Below are 13,495 nucleotides of genomic sequence, written 5' to 3'. Positions count from 1 at the left end.
TTGTATTTTTTTTCTTGGCATGCTTGATCATTTAGCCATTGATTAATTTTTCATTTAACTTATGTGTGGTGGGTAGTTGATAACCATAAGCATAGCCATTGATTATACTTGTGCAACTTTTGTTCTTTGAAGTTTGTAAAACTGAATTTGGCTATGGTTTGAAGAATCTAGAAAAGAGGGCATATTTGTGTAGAATTATGTGTGGTGGGTAGTTAGGGGATTGTGTTGAATTGTTAATAGCACTTTTAGATGTTTTGGGTCAATGGGTATGGGCTGAAATTTGACTTGGGTTTATAAATTTCGCAAAAATAATATAAAAAAAATCTTTATTCTGCATCGCTTGAATGATAAATGATGTAGAAAATCTCCTCATTCTACATCAGTCGAGTGATAAATGATGTAAAAACCCTTCCAATTCTACATCGGTTGACTGATAACCGATGTAGAAACCTTCACATTCGTACCCATTCTACATCGGTTGACTGATAACCGATGTAGAAACCTTCTCATTTCTACTCATTCAACATCGGTTTCATCCTTAGAATCGATGTAGAAAACTCACATTCTGCATCGGTTGTTGCTACACAACCGATGTAGAACAATCGCCCTTCAAAGACGGTCCTTCAACCGATGTTGTTATTCAACGACACTGGGTTATCAGCACGTGTCATAACCGATGTAGAAAGGCCATTAGAACCGATGTAGAAGGCCTTTTTTTAGTAGTGATATTGGGTTTAGCAAATGGATCTTAAGCGCTCGAAGCCGGATTCGTAACAACGCCAGGCACCACTCTTCTGGCTACGGTTAAAGCCTCCAAAATTTCGATCACGAGAAATGAGTGTGACTGTGTGGTGCTGTTCAATAATCAACACCATTGACTACTGCAGCAGGGATGCAGTCACAACTCACAAAAGAGGTGGGACACTGAATAAACACGAGAAGTTCTTCTAGTACCTCATCAAGGATTCAGGTTGAGGTAGTGGACGTGATTGCAAGGAGATTCAAAGCGATTATGCATAAAAACTAGCTTCCAATTGGTACAATTTGGTATTGGAGTCGGAGGTTGTGCTTTCATTGCTTTCGTAATAAAGAATAGCTTTGAAAAAATATTATAAAAATCTTAAAGAGGAGTATTAGTACAAATAAAAAAAATGTTAAAGACCAAATATAATTTTTTTTAAGAATCAAAATACATTTAAACCTATTCAAGAAAGAATGTTTAAAGGGATATTTCAATTCTCATGAAATCAACTTAAGAGGGGTCATTTAATTTGACCAAAATATCTATGCAAATAAAAGGTGACACTCGTGTTGCTTCATTTTTACTTATTTTCGCTCATTAAACACGTGGCACTTCATTTTTCCATCACACATACTGACACTATACTATATTCTTTTCTGAGGGGGATGATAAAAAAAACTATACTAAGTTTTGGGAATTATATACGGTCATCTAGAAAGAATGTTAGAAGGACATTGCAATGCTGAAATCAACTCTCAGAGACGGTTCATTTGACCACCCAAAATATCTACGCAAATTGAAATTGACACAGCTTTTCTTCATATTGACGTATTTTTGTTCATTACTCACAAATGTGAGACTTCCTTTTTCTAACACAAAATATATATTCACTTGGTTTACTCAACCCTAACCCGATTATGTCTCTACATTCACACACAAAATATAAAAATGGATGAGTACAAAAGGGTAATTCACACATAAAAATGGATTATTGTTTTATATATAAACACAAAATTGCTTGAGTTCTATATAAATTACAAAATAACATACAAACACAAAAAGTCATTTGGTGACTCGGGTACTTATAATGTATTGTATATTAATATGAATCAAATGCACCATTAAATAGCTTTAAATTAAAATACATCATCAAATAAATAAGCTCGGAAAATTAAACTCAATTAAAATATATTTGTGCTTCTTGATATATACATGAATTTTTCATTTGTTTCTTGATAAATTATTCTTTTGCATGTTTTTGATATTTGAATTTTTTTGTCATAGGTCGTCATTATTGTTAGCTTTTGTCTATTTAGTACTAACTTGTCCGTTAAGTTGACATGTCAACATGTCACATATGTTGTCAGATGTCACTACTATAAAAATGTTATTCTAAGACAATGGATTAAAGATGGTTTTTACAAAATCGATGTCATAAAAAATGGGGTGGCATTTTTGCAAATAATTACAACTTTTCAAAGATGATTTTGTAAAAATTGTCTTTGAAACATCTATTCAAAGACGGTTTTTGTTAAAACTGTTGTTGTAAAGGGCCTTCATATTTTGTGTTCTTCTTGTTTTCTCCCACCCATGACCAGAAATCCACACTTTCATATTTTGCGTGATATTGAGAGTTGTGAGAGCAGAGCGGTGCAATCTTCACATGCGCATCACCTACCATCAACTCTTCCACCTTGGATGTAGCCCATGATGCCTTCAACACCTTCTTTAGTGAAACCAGATTCAACAAGCACATCCTGCGCATCGTCTTTATCGATCTCGAACCCATCGTCATCAACGAAGTCCACTGCAGCACCTACCATCAACTCTTCCACCGCAAACAAGGAAGATGCCGCCAACAACTTCGCCAAAGGCCACTACACCGGTTCCTCCTTCTCACATTCTCACTCAATTTCAATTTCTCTAACCTATTTTTTCATTTTCTGACCTAATTTTGATTTCCCCGAATTTATTGAATTTTGTTAGTGCTTACTACTGACCCTACTGGGTCTAACTCTTCCTATAGTGAGAATCTTATAGAACTAGGCTGCCCTTGTTATTGTTTTTAAAAATTTATTGAATCCCTATGTGTTTATCTGATTTTACCTATCAAAAGTACAACATGGTTGACCAAGGTCTTCTTAAAGAACCAATATTTTCATTTTGGTTCAACTGCAAACCAGAGGAAAAGGATAAGATTGTTTTTGGTTCTGAACTAGGTTTTTGTTGATTTTGACTAGCTTTTGACCAATTTTTTTAACCAATTCTTCTTAAGATTAGGTCTGTGGTTTATTAGGCCTAGACATTGGGTGGTTAGTCTAGTCTTGTTTCCAAAACATGGCTATAAATACTACATAACCTTAGAGAATGTTTTCAGGTGCTATTATATTTTCTAATAGCTATGTTCATGTGCAAGTTGTTATTGAAGTTAAAGTCATTGTAGGATTTTCAATTAAACAGGCTTTTTTACAAGAGGTTACAAACTATAATACATCTTGGGTAATACTTGACATGTATTACTATCTCTCCGCTTGTGAATAACCATATTATCTCTTGCATGTGACACATGATTAATTTCCATTAGTTAGTCCTCTAATAAGGATATTGCCAAATAAATTTTTCTTATCCTAATATGGCAATAGGAATATCTAGTAGTGGATATATGAAACTTTGTTTCAATTTTGTTTTCCAAATAATAAAATCTCATTTTTCTTTGTGTCCTATTTATTTTCTTCTTATGATTTTCAACTTTATTGGGTAAATTTGATCAAATATCTTCGATGAGACCTGAGGTACCACCTTGACAAGATGCAATGTTGCATTGGTTAAAGATGACTCTTTTTTTGGATATCTGAAGATCTCATTATGGACATGAGACCAAGATCACATTATGTACATGAGACAAAGATCACAAAAACAAAATGTGTATATTCTTTGTCAAAGTTTGTGCCGATAGCAGATTGTCATAGTGTTGAAGACATTGAGCATTCTATTATCTCTTGCAAAAGTTATCACCATTCTATATTTTCTTCTGGTAGCTCTAGTACGATTAGAAGCTACACAAAGCAGTCATCATACGGTAACAGGTCACGAGAGAACAATTCCTTATCAGATTTTGGATCTTCTTCTAAGTAAGATAGATTATATTAGCGAGCCTGTTTAAATATTTTTTAACCATGTACTTTATTACACATCAGCTTGTCTTGCTTTGATATTTTGTGCCAATTTCAGGATTTATATATATATGCAACTTGATGGGTTGACCCTTTACTGTAAGAGCTATTCGTAACTGCATGTTGAAACTTTTGATCCATATACTCTTGATCTTTAACGTAGAATGTTCATGAATGACTTTTTATCTTGTGATATTAATTAATCTATGCAATACTAGGCTGCATTGAAGTATCTGAAGTTGGATTGTGTAAAAAAATACAAGTGTTGGTTGCCTTGTGAGTTTCTAACATTATTTTTTTAACGTTATGATTTGCTTTGTTATATCCTTTAATTGTTATTTTTGTAATAGACTTCTACCAGCCGTTCAAGGAAGATGAATTTGAACAGAGCACTGAAGTTCAAATAATATTTCTAGCAGAGCCAAAGCCGGTAATTATGATTGAGAAAAGTTTTGCAAAGATGTCCCCAATTTTGGATTGCTTCGGATAGTTTTTTATATGACATGTTTACATACAAGTAAGGTAGGTTAGTACCATATCAGGTTTTCTAGATGCTTACTTTTTTTTTTTTATCACTTTTTTCTTTTTTCCTATAGGTTTTCTATGAGTTTGATTGGGAATTCGATGAACTTGAAGTATTGAATTATTTCTCTAATGTTTCGGATGTTAGATAAAGCTTGCCAGGTTGTATTTTGTGAAAATTAGGAAGAATGATTTTTGTGATACCCTAATTTCGTCCAGGGACCATCTGTTTGTTGGGATGCGACCCTCGTTTGACCACTTCGAGATACTTGGCACCCATCATCAGGCAATCCGTGAAGTTCTGTGACATGCCGGAAGTCAAAAGGAAGTGTTAATGCACAATTCGTGAAATTTCGTAACATTCCGGAAGCCAAAAAAATGGATGATTACGTAATCCATAAGGTTCCGTAACATTACGGAAAGAAAACGAGTATCGTTGCAAAATTCATAAAGTTCCGTAATGTTACGGAAAAAGAATCAGCAAAAAAAGGCAGGGGGTGTATTTAGTAAACAAGGGGGGGAGGGTGCAAATAGCAACCAGGCTCACTTGGGCCTTCCAGGAAATTCCTCCAGAAGGCGGTGCCTTCTAGAGGAAGCAACCTAGCTCGCCTGGGCGAGCTGGGTGGCAAGCTTCTCCCTCTTTTCCCTATAAATAGGGGAATGAGGAAAGAACAAAAATGTTCAACCCTCCTGGTATCTGAGAATCACTTAAAATTAGTGAGAAATATTATTTCCGTGAAGAACATCCAAGCCGAGGCGCTTCCGTAACGCTTCTGAGACGTTTCCGTGGGTGATTTCGTGAAGATTTTCCACCGTTCTTCGTTCGTTCTTCGTCGTTCTTCGGTCTTCAACCGGTAAGTTCCCGAAATCGAACTTTTCAATTCATTCTATGTACCCTTAGTGGTCCTCATTTGTTTCGCGTGCTTTTATTTTCATTTTATTTATTTTCCGTACCCCCTTTTGACGTGCTTTAGTCATTTATTTAAATCATTTTCTCGCCTAATAAAAAATAAAATAAATTTCCACCGATCATTCGTATTGTAACATCTTTTAATTTCTGTTAAAATGAAATCCGATCGTTCGATCATGCTGTAACCACGTTTAAAACCAAAAAAGAGGCAAAATGATAATATAATAATCAAAAAAATATCTTTTAGTAAAATAATCAAAAAAATCAATCGGACGTTTTTCTTTGAGATTTTTCTTTGTTAATCAAATTGAATAATAAACAAAGTAAAACTAAGGCTAAAATCAATTCATAAATCAAACTTTTGTCATCACCCAAAAATCCATTTTTAAGGTCCAACGCCTTAAAATGGTCTTTTCCGCCTTTATTGTTTGAACATAAATTTCTAAAAAGCCTAAAATCAACACATAGTTTTATTACCTCTTTAAAAAATAACAAGAGATCATTAATGGTTCAATACCTTAATGTTTTCTCTCCTTTCAAAAGAATCGAAAGTTTTTTTAATGGTTCAACGCCTTAAATGACCTTTCATTCAATAAAAACATATTTTGCAAAAAAGGACAAAAAGAATTTAATCGACGTTTGGTTCTCAAAGAACTACGTAGGTCTGATTTCCTTATCACAATTGAGGAATACGTATGAGCAAGGGAAACACCCTCGTCGACCACAAAAAGATAAAAAAAATACAAAAAGCACAAAAAGCATAAAAACACAAAATGACATAAAAAGGGGTAGATAACATAAATTGAAGTCATATTTGCACATTTGATTAAAGGCTGCCGTCTCTTGTGACAGATGTGTGGGGTGCTAATACCTTCCCCGTGCGTAAATACAACTCCCGAACCTTTCACTTAAAGTTCATAGACCACGTCTTTTCCGATTTTTTCGACGTTTTCCTCAAATAAACGTTGGTGGCGACTCCGCGCGTTTTCCTTCCTTGGAAGATGCTCCCGCGAGTCACGCGTCGCCCTCCCGCCAAAAGGTAGGTTGCGACAGTTGGCGACTCCACTGGGGACTATTTTTAGAGAGTTAGGCCATTTAATCTTGTGCAATGTTTTATCATGACTTTCTCCTTTGTTGGTTTCCCTTTATTTTTCTTATGTTTTTGTATATATAACTCTTTGATGCTTTTAGTGCGTTTTAAAATGTATGCATGAGGTAAATATTTATTCATTTGATGCACACAAACACCAACACTATTTGCACACACGGTAAGTTGAAAAAGGGCCCTATACCAGGGTTCATGGGAACATAAGGAGTGAGGCTGAATCTGTGATTATGCTAGGTCTCCGACTTGCTTGATTACAGAGAACCCTCATCTAGAGTTTTTCTCTTTGATAACATATTGTTGCTAGTAGTTCCTACTGCTGCAATATGTTCTTCGAAGGGGATGATACCTCTAGAGACCATCAAGAGAGATATGACCACCTTGGAAATTTTCACTAAAAGCCCTTTTAGCTCCCTCCCATGTAGGTCCCTAAAATAGGAGCATGAAGCAAACACGCTGCGTGCCATTTTTTCACACTGCCATGCATGTAGTCAAATGTCGTGTACCCCTTTGATTATATTTGTTTGTGAATATTGTCGTACTATGTACATCCCCATGTTGTGCCTTTCGCATATGCATCATGCACGAGTTTCGTCTTGATCCCCTCTCTTTGGCAAACAAACGGAGGGTCTGTGTCACCTTCTTAAATACATACATCGGGCATCATGCTACCCCGAGACGTTGTATCTAAAAAGGAGACAATTTCCCGGGCCCCTGTACTCATAAATTGCATCTGTGTCATATGCATTTCTTCATGCATTCATCCATTCCACCCATGATAGATGTCGGCGTTTTGATTCGCACTGAGTTTTTGTTTCACTTTAGTAAACATAGGAACAAATCAAACTGGAAAAAGGTTTTATCAAGTCAAGATTAAGGGCCTAGATATCACCAGCATTAAGGAGTTGGGGGGGTTGATGGGACCTCTCCAAATGCAAGCCTTTCGCAAGGTGTATGGAAAGATCTTAGATTTGACCATAGCAGAGATATCCACAGAAGCCATTGTATCACTCACCCAATACTATGACCAGCCCTTGAGATGCTTCACGTTTGGAGACTTCCAATTAGTACCGACTGTTGAAGAATTTGAGATTCTAGGATGTCCTCTTGGGGGAAGGAAACCGTATCTTTTCTTCGGATCCGAGATGGACCCGGTTAAGTACATCTTTGAGAAGTCTGCTCTCACAGGACGGATCGCCCGGTGGCAAGTCTTGCTATCCGAGTTTGATATAGTTTACGTCACCCAAAAGGCGATAAAAGGAAGCACCTTGGCAGATTATTTGGCTCAACAGCCTCTCAACGACTATTAGGCCATGCATCCCGAGTTCCCGGATGAGGACATCATGGCCTTGTTTGAGGAAAAACTAGACGAGGACCGGGACAAGTGGACCGTGTGGTTTGATGGAGCGTCAAACATTCTAGGCCATGGCATTAGAGCGGTATTGGTCTCTCCAGACAATTAATGTATACCTTTCACAGCCAAGCTGGGGTTTGACTGCACCAACGATATGGCTGAGTATGAAGCGTGTGCCCTGGCCGTCCAGGCGGCAATTGACTCTAATGTCAAACTGCTCAAAGTGTACGGGGACTCAGTGCTAGTGATTCACCAGCTGAGAGGGGAATGGGAAACTAGAGACCCCAAGCTGATACCCTACCAAGCCTATTACAAGGAGTTGGCTGATTCCTTTGATGAGATCTCCTTCCATCTCGTTCCCCGAGAGGAAAATCAAATGGGGTCGCGCTTGCTACTTTGGCGTCCATGTTTCAGCTAACACCGCACGGGGACCTACCATACATTGAGTTCTGGTGTCGTGGCAGACTTGCACATTGTTGTCAGGTGGAAGAGGAACGGGACGGTAAGCCTTGGTATTTCGATATCAAGCGATTCGTTGAAAGCAAAAAGTACCCACCGGGGGCTTCCGATAATGAAAAAAGGACATTGAGGAGATTGGCGGTCGGTTTCTTCATGAGCGGGAGCATACTATATAAGAAAAACCATGACATGACCCTCCTGCGATGCGTGGATGCCAAAGAGGCGAACCACATGATCGAGGAAGTCCACGAGGGTTCGTTTGGAACGCACGCCAATGGGCATGCTATGGCTAGGAAGATCCTGAGAGCAGGTTATTACTGGCTCACCATGGAAAGTGATTGTTGCACCCATGTAAGGAAATGCCATAAATGTCAAGCGTTCACAGACAATGTCAATGCTCTGCCACATCCTTTGAATGTCATGTTCACCCCTTGGCCTTTATCCATGTGGGGGATAGAAGTCATAGGGGCCATCGAACCCAAGGCTTCGAATGGTCATCGCATCATTCTCGTGGCAATAGATTATTTCACCAAATGGGTCGAAGTGGCTTCCTACACCAATGTCACGAGGAGTGTAGTGGTTAGATTCATAAAGAGGGAGTTGATTTGTCAGTACGGACTCCCTAGGAAGATCATTACTGACAATGGCACTAATCTGAATAACAAAATGATGCAGGAAATGTGCGCGGATTTCAAAATCCAGCATCACAATTCCATGCCCTACCGACCAAAGATGAATGGAGCCGTGGAAGCAGCCAATAAGAATATTAAGAAAATTATTCAGAAGATGATAGTGTCATACAAAGATTGGCATGAGATGTTGCCTTTTGCCCTGCATGGATACCGAAATTCTGTATGAACTTCTACTGGGGCAACACCGTATTCCTTGGTTTATGGAATGGAAGCGGTACTCCCGTTTGAGGTAGAGGTCCCTTCCTAGAGGATACTAGCAGAATCAAGCTTAGAAGAATCAGAGCGGGCTCAAACACGCTACGACCAACTAAACATTATTGAAGGTAAGTGCTTGATGGCCATGAGCCATGGGCGCCTGTATCAACAAAGAATGAAGAACGCGTTCGACAAGAAGGTGCGTTTGCGCAAGTTCCATGAGGGGGACCTTGTGCTGATAAAGATGTCCCACGCTGTTAAAGATAATCGAGGGAAGTTGGCCCCGACTACGAAGGGCCTTTCGTTGTGAAAAGGGCTTTTTCCGGAGGGGCCCTGGTGCTCACCAACATGGATGGCGAGGAGCTACCTTCACCCATGAACTCCGATGTTGTCAAGCGATACTACTCTTAGGATCTGGGGCAATTGAGGATATCGCTGCATGTTATTTTATTTTTGTGTGTTCTTCTTGGTTTCCCCCAGGGATTCCTATCCGCTGTAATTTTCTCGTCACAGTGTTTTAAAAGAGGAGAACATGAGATTGAGGCTTCAGTCCTCACTTTGTGCTTTAAACCATGTGCAGTTTGTGATAACCTGAGCCTTTTTGCTCAGTTCATGGGATGCCCCAAGCGCTTAATTAAAACTGAACCTGACCAGCTTTCACTAAAAAGATTGTTGCATTTGAAAAAAATTCATGCATATGCATATACATGCATATTTTGTTATCTTATAACAGGAGCAGAATCGTCTTAGGCAGTGTTCAAATGCCGGGATGGGGCTAAAGGTAGAAACCAATCAAGGTAAAATGGTGACGCGACCACAGTTTGCCGTGTAATGTCGTTTCCTGCTTTCAGGTACTTAGGGACGGACGCAAGTAGAGGCTAGGGTCACGACTGATAGATCGTCGTCCCTTGCTCGGCTTTGGACAAACGGAAAGCGCCGTTGGGAGGCAGCCTAGTATCCTTTAAATTCCCAGTAGTTATTACTGTTGTATCTTTAAAGTAAATATTGGATGCCTGGTCTACCCTAAGGGGGTTCGAGTAAGCGAACGCCGACCCGTGGGAAGCCGTACTTATTTCTTCCCTAAAAAAAAATGCAAGTTAGCTCGCCTGGGCGAGCAACCCCTGCACGAGGGTGGTTAAAAAGGGGGAGGGGGAAGTTTTCTGCACCTAAAAAATCTCCCCCCTCATTCAAAAAAATGAAAGCTATGGGATTCACGAGTTTTGCAGCCCTAAGTCACCATGTTTGCATTTTTGCTTCCATTTTTGCACTCTTGCTCACTCCCTACAAGTAAGTGCACTTTCCCTTGATTATTTGGCTCTCCATTGATGTGTTTTAGTGCTTTAGTTGCTCATTTTTTGCAAAATTCGTGAAGCAATTCATATGTGAATCCATGATTGTTTGCTTGAATTGGGGGGTCGTAGGGGATGGCTGTAGGCCTATTCTATATTCTGAAATGCATGGGCATGTTGCATTGCCCCCGTGCCTAATTTTTTCATGTCCAAACATCCGCCCACCAAGTGTTCGGTGAAATGCCTCAATGGCATTTGCGCATGATTTTGTGAAACTTAGCTTGTGGAACGAATTATGCACATATGGCTGCCATTGTGAGTGTGTGGGCAGTTTTGTAGAAGCTAGACTAAAGCGCCAAAAGCATGACTTACGCCTAGGAATCTAAGTTTTTGGTTTTGAATGTAAAAGATGCATGAATATTAGAACATGTTTGTGAGGTTTTTGACTAGAATTTGAATTTGCTGCCTCATGAGGAGTACCTTGCACCTAGGTAGCATGAAAAATACCTTTCAATAGTATGTATATATTTGTTGAATATATAGCATGAAAATGCCTTGCAAAGTGTGTGAATATAAAGCAAAAAATACCTTTCAATAGTATGTATATATGTTGAATATATAGCATGAAAATGCCTTGCAAAGTGTGTGAATATATAGCAAAAAATGCCTTTCAAAATGTGTATATGTTGGATAGATAGTGTAAAAATGCCTTTCAAAATATGTATATTTGTGAGTAGGTAGCATAAGGAGCCTTTCAAAAGAAATGTGCATGTATGTGGGATGTAGCATGAAAATGCTTGTCAAAAACATACGTGGATATGTGTCATAAAATGCCTTTCACCAAAAAAATTATGTGTGTGTGTGTGTAAATGCATGTATATAGGTATGTGTCATAAAATAACACATGCCCCAATATGATTGTTTTGTAAAGTGCATGTTGACACTCGCACCATATAAGTGTTGTTTGGCTCTTGTTTGTAGTGATTGGTGTCGCAACCTACCCTTCGGCGGGAGGGCGACGCGTGACTCGCGGGATGCGTGTTCCACGAAAGGAATACGCGCGGAGTCGCCACCAACGTTTATTTGAGGAAAACGTCGGAAAAACCGGAAAAGACGCGATCTACGAACTTTTTAAGTGAAAGGTTCGGGAGTTGTATTTACGCACGGGGAAGGTGTTAGCACCCCATACGTCCGTCACAAGGGACGGCAGCCTTTAATCGAATGTGCAAACATGACTTTGATTTTTACGTTCCCTTTTATGTCCTTATATCCTTTTTATATTTTTTCTTTTTTCGTGGTCGACAAGGGTGTTTCCCTTTGCTCCTACGTATTCCTCAATTTTGGGATGAGAAAATCAGACCTACGTAGTTCTTTCTTCATTAAGTGATTCTTTTTACTTTAAGAGGTGATCATTTTAAGGCGTTGGACCTTAAAAATGATCCATTTTACTTAGTGAGAAATTGAAATGACAAACTTCAAAAGCCTATTTTTGTGGACGAGCTTGACTAGGCGAGTTGATTTTAGCCTTAATTTCACTTTAGTTTTTAGTCAATTCGATTAAGAATGAGAAATCCCAAAGAGAAAACGTCCGATTGATTTTTCGCTTTACTTTACTAAAAGATGTTTTTTTTTATTATTATATTATTTTTTACCTCTTTTTGATTTCCAACGTGGTTACGGCACGACCGAACGGTCAGAATTTATTTTAACCGAAGTTAACGGATAATACAATTCAAACGTTCGGGGGAAATTGATTTTATTTTTAAGTTAAGCGAGAAATGACTTAAGTAAAATGGCTTAAGCACGTCAACAGGGGGTATAAAAAGTAAACAAAACGAGAATAAAAATGCACGAAACACAATGTGGACCACTACGGGTACATAGAATGAATCGAAAAGCTTGGTTCGAGGTACTTACCCGTTGAAGATCGAAGAACAATGAAGAACGAATGAAGAACGTCGAAGAACGGTCGAAAACCTTCGCGAAATTCCTCACGGAAAACGTTACGGAAACGTTTCGGAAGCACCTCGGCTTAGATTTTCTTCACGGAAACAATTTTCCCAAGCAAATTCGAAAGAGAGAGAAGTGCCTAAGGGGCTGAACCCTTTTCTTCTTCACTTCCTCCCCTATTTATAGCAAAATAGGGGAGGTGGTTGCCGCCCAGCTCGCCCAGGCGAGCCAGGTTGCTTCCTCCAGAAGCAACAGCCTTCTGGAGGAATATTCTGGAGGGCCCAAGTGGGCCTGGGTGCTATTTGCACCCCCATTTTTACTAAGTACACCCCCCTCTGCTTTTTTTTGGTGATTCTTTTTTCGTAAAGTTACGGAAACTTACGAATTTCGTAACGATACTTGTTTTCTTTCCGTAATGTTACGGAACCTTGCGGATTACATAATCATCCCCTTTTTGACTTACGGAATGTTACGGAACCTCACTTAATTATGCAACGATGCTTCCATTTGATTTCCGGTGTGTCACCGAAACTTACGGATTGTGCATCAATATTTTTTTGGTTTTTCGGCATGTCCTGGAATTTCACAAATTGCCTAATGATGGGTGCCAAGCACCTCACAAGGACCAAAGAAAGGTCGCATGTCATCAAGCAAAGGTCCCCGGACGAAATTAGGGTATGACAATTGGTATTTCCTTGTAAATTAACTTTCCAAATGTTTGTCCTCGTAGGAAATGGCTCCGAAAAAGCTTTCCGCGAAGAGATCTAGGAGGGACGTCGCGGCTGAAGGGACCAGTGCCGCCCCCGAGTTTGATAGCCACCATTTCAGGAGCGCCGAGCACCAACAACGCTTCGAGGCCATCAAAGGATGGTCGTTCCAAAGAGAGAGACGCGTCCAGCTCAGGGAGGATGAGTACACGGATTTTTAGGAAGAGATAGCTCACCGGCATTGGACGTCGTTGGTGACTCCCATGGCTAAGTTTGACCCTGAGATAGTCCTGGAGTTTTATGCTAATGCTTGGCCCACAGAAGAGGGAGTGTGAGACATGCGGTCATGGGTGAGGGGTCAGTGGATTCCCTTTGACGCGGATGCCCTCAGCCAGTT

General features: G+C 39.4%; 1 pseudogene; it reads left to right on the top strand.

The window, feature by feature from the left end:
• Window positions 1–2,591: 2,591 nt before the first annotated feature.
• The window catches only part of LOC114374608, a 52,064-nt pseudogene continuing 41,160 nt past the window's right edge, over window positions 2,592–13,495 (top strand).

Source organism: Glycine soja, chromosome 2 (assembly GCF_004193775.1).
Source record: "Glycine soja cultivar W05 chromosome 2, ASM419377v2, whole genome shotgun sequence".
Taxonomy (NCBI): Eukaryota; Viridiplantae; Streptophyta; class Magnoliopsida; order Fabales; family Fabaceae; genus Glycine; species Glycine soja.
Note: the sequence above shows the minus strand (reverse complement) of the source record. Positions and strands in the feature narration are given on the sequence as shown.